Here is a 4,524-nt window from a genome sequence, read left to right as displayed (position 1 = left end):
GGGGACTGTAATTGTCATGAGTATTTCCTCCTTATTTTGTTATGCTCATATGAAGATATCTTTGTTTTCTTCCTCTTATCCCTTGTTACATAACATAAGATGTATAAACTCTAAATCTAAATCTTAGTATTTAAGTATTGTTAATTTTAAATCCTACTATTTAAATTACAGGATATTAAGTAGAAGCATAGACATCACGCAAAGGTCTTTGAATCCTCTTCTGGGGGTGGGATTAGTGCATTTTGGTTGTACGTTGTATAGTCGTCTCCTGTTTGGTTGAAGTATAACCTTGCTATTGTCTTCATTTGGAGAGTCATTATGGTTTAAGGAGTGCAACAAACTGACAAGGGGTGACCTTGTGTTGGCTAATTGTATATGTCACCTTGGCTGGGCTGTGGTGGTCAGATATTTGTCAACCATTATTTTGGATGTTTTTTGGATGAGGTTGACTTTTAAATTGGTGGACTTTGTGTAAAATAGATTGCTGTTCTTAATGTGGGTGGGCCTCATCTAAGCCATTGAAAGCTTGAATGGTACAAATGACTGATCTCCTCTGAGCAAGAAGGAATTCTGCCCACAGATGGCCTTTGGACTTGAACTGTAACATTGGCTCTTCCCTGGGTTTCCAGGCCTTTGCAATTCAATCTAGTTATAGGTTTAGAAGCAAATATGGGTGATAGTGGGGAAGGCAGAGTGGATCCTGAGGAGAATCAGTAGTGTCTTACAAGGCATTGGCCTCAAGGGGGGCCATTAAAGTTTCTTCAGGTAATTCAGGCTTAGTCTCCTCTGAGGCCCCTATGAGTAGGTTTTCTCTTCTAAGTTCCTAATTGCCAATAGAAGGTGCTCAATAAATGTCGAGTTGAAGAAGGAACAAGGGAAGAAAAAGGTGATTAGAAATAGAAATTTCTTAACCAGCCACTGTCCTTTTGTCCTAACACAGTCAGTGCTACGGAAGAGAGACAATCAATGCTTGGCTTGTTAGAATCTATATAACATAACCTCCCCAGACTCCTTCCTAGATTCTGAAGGACAGTGAGGAGGGGTCAGGTTTGGTTGGAAATGCCTGCAAACTTCACATGGTCCCAGGGCCACTGCCTCCAGCTTGACCAGCAACAAAGGCTTTCCTTGTTTAGGCCTTGGAATTTTTTTTAAAAAATTTTCTCATCCTGATCCTTGCACAGAAAAAGCCCTAAAGACTCTGCCTTCTCTAAGAATTTTGAAAGCCTAAAGTATTTTGTGTGCCTCAGGGAAAAGAGAATCAAGAGTGGGAAAGTAGAGTAATTAGTCAGTGCTTGGCGATACTCCAAGGGCTGATGGGAATACAGGCTGACAGCAGAGGCAGAGAGAGCAGCCTTTCCCCACCTTTATCTTTCTTTAGCTTTTGAATCTGGAGGCTCTTGGAAACAGCCCAGCAGGATATTGTGGGAGAGGTGGGTGGAGGAAGGGAACAGGCCTTGTTGACCATCAGGTTTCTGAAGCTCATTTAAGGACATGCACCCAGGTTTTGAATGCAAATAAATCACAAGGAACTCCACTCTCTGCTGGGCTCCCAAGCTCTCTAAGCGGAGGCCAATTAGAGGATTAGGAAGTCTTCCAGCTCCTCCAGGACATCCAGGACAGCATGTCAGGTGCCCCAGAGGCATTGCATGGTGGCCTGGAGCTGAAGCAGACCTTAGAGCAATCTGTGGGATGTGGGAGTGGGACTAGGAGAACACATTGAGGCTCCGAGGGTGGCATGGCTTGCCCAACCTCTGACAGTGGCAGAATAGAGGAGGAGACTCTGCCTTTTCTCCTTTCCCCGGTGGACCATTCAGAGCTGCAGCTCCATTTCTGCCTAATCGGCTCCCATCACCCTTGCCTGCATTTGGCATTGTAAACATATGCTCCAAAGACATTGCAACTTTCACCAATCTAACCAAGAGGCTGATAAAGCGAGTCCCACTACCTGCCGTCACCCCTCACCCTCCCAGATGCTCACTGGGAAAGTGCAGGTGTGGTCTTAAGTCCCTGCAGAGTGGTCCCCTTGGAAGTGTCCTCTTTACAAGGCCATTCCCTCTCACATTTTCAGTTCCATCCCCCCTCCCTTTATGAAGTAATTTATAGGAAAAATTAGAGGCCAAGCATGAAAATTCATACACTGGGGGTTGGAAGGGTCCCCTCAGCCCGGTCTGCCCCCTCTCACAGTCTGGGAGCCCTCAGAGGTGGGAGGCAACCTGGTGATCAGGGGAAGGTGATGTCCCATCATCACCTCTGCTGCTGTCACAAGCCTTGATTACCTGAACCTCGGGCCTGCCCTGGGCAGTTGGACATCTGAGGCTTGCTTGTGTCTCAGGCATTGGCTGGACAGCCAACATCTGAGGCTTGCCTGAGCCTCCGTCTGGCCCTGGGAGGCTGGTGGGCTGAAGGGACCAGAGGACTATGGAGGCAGGTGCACAGAGTGGCTGGACCCACTGGGGGCAGGTCCAGCCATGCAGTGCCTGCTGCACCGGCAGGGCTGAGGGGACTGGGTGCAGCCATCTTGTGGCTGTGGGTGCCAACATCTTTGAGGGCATGGCAGTCAATTAGCATATTCCCTCCTTATTTGCTGTGGGCGCCACCATCTTTTTGAAGTTGTGATGGTCAATTAGCATATTCCCTCTTTATTAGATAGGATTCTACCAAGATATAAATAAAAAGATACGTTTTGAAATGTCTTTTTGAAAAAGTATAAGTAAAAAGTACTAGTTATAGATAGTTCTTTAGCATTTGAATATTTGAAATTCATTGCAGGTAGAAGATAGCTGTATAAATAGTTTCATACACATGGGCCAAAAAACTTTCTTATAGGAGCCAGTGATGGGTCTTGAGTTTGATAAAGCACCCCTCTCCCCAATTCTGACAAGGAACTCAGACATGGCCTGAGTTCCTTGTCAGAATTGGGGGGAGGGGTGCTTTATTAAACTGGAGTGGGTCACACTGACCCATGTCTCACTGCCTCTTACCTCGCATTTCCCAGAGCTATTGCTGATAAAACTGAAGCTAGGATATTTCTCACTGGGCCTGAGGCCTGATAAGGTTGTGCATTTTTAAAAAAAATGTTACTAGAGAATGTGTGGAATATATCAAAATTGCTTTCAGGCTTGTATTGGTGAAGCTCCAACATGGACCATTTTCTCACCCTCTTCTTTCTGTCAAGAGCATCCAAATTTGAAAGCTTTATGGGGAGAATAGATGAATACCCCTCACTCTTTCCCTTTCCCATAATCCCATCCCTAATATAAATTCCTCATGTAGGGAAGGGCATCAAACCATTGGATTGGATTGGATTGGATTGGATTGGATTGGATTGGATTGGAAGAACTGGAAAGTCTTAACTGACTAAGATGAGTTTCTCCCAATATATCTAGCCACAAAATCAGAAACTCAGGTGGAATAGTTGCAGAAACAAGGTTTTATAAAACAAGTGCTTAAAATCTGAAGTTGTTATGCTTATTTGTTCACAGCTACCTAGATTAGATTGTAACTCCTTGAGTCTTTCTGTCACTGTCTCCAGGGTCTGATTCAGAGCCAGGCTTCTAGTAACAGTGATGACCAGCATGTATTCAGTGCTTAAGCAGGTGCCAGGCACTGTGGTGCTTTATGTGAACTGCATCCTACACATTCCACCAGGTCAGTAAAGTGGCTATTGTTATTATTCTCTTTTTGCAGATAGCACAGAAGGTGAAGCAACTTGCCCAAAGTTACACAGCTAGTAAGTAGAGCCAAGATTCAAATGCAGGTAAGGACTTAAATACTACACAGTACCCTCAGTGGTAGGCACTGATTCCTTACTTGATGAATGAATGAAATGAGTGAATGAACAAAGAATATTTTGTGGGAGAGCTGAGGTGAAGGAGGGTGGGAAGAAGTTAGTAAAAAAAGCTAAAAAGATCATCTACACATCTGAATGCTAGGACTCAGATTTCATTCATTGTGGCCAGGGAATCTAGCATCTGTAATCTCAGAGTCTTCCTGATAAGAAACAGACTTGCTGATTATCTTGTCAGATTAAATTTGGCTGATAGGACCTAGAGAAGAGGCTCAGATTCTCCAATGTTGTCCACAGAGATGTATAAAATGCCTTACTCTTTATTGGGGAAAGGAGGCAGAAGGGCTGAGAATACACACCAGGAGTTTTATGTTGTGTTACTTAGAGCATATAAAGGACCTCCTATGGGTTGAATTGTATCCCCAAAAGGCACATTGAAGTCATAACCCTCATACTGTGAATGTGTCCTTCCTTGGAAATAGTCTTTGCAGATGCAGTCAAGTTGAGATCATTAGTATGGGTCCTAATCAAGCATGACTGGTGTCATTGTATGATGAGGATGGGATAGACTCACAGAGAGGGAGGATTGCCACATGGAGTCATGTAGAATTATGCTGCTATAAGCCAAGGAATGCTTGGGGTTCATTGAGAAGCTGGGAGTGTCAAAGAAGGACCCACAGTTAGAGACTTTGGAGATAACATGTCCCTGCTAATACCTTGATGTCAGACGTATGGCT

The sequence above is a fragment of the Pipistrellus hanaki genome, assembly GCF_964339955.1.
Source record: "Pipistrellus hanaki genome assembly, chromosome: 3".
Classification (NCBI taxonomy): Eukaryota; Metazoa; Chordata; class Mammalia; order Chiroptera; family Vespertilionidae; genus Pipistrellus; species Pipistrellus hanaki.
The sequence above is the reverse complement of the archived record's forward strand: the minus strand, read 5'-3'. Positions refer to the sequence as shown.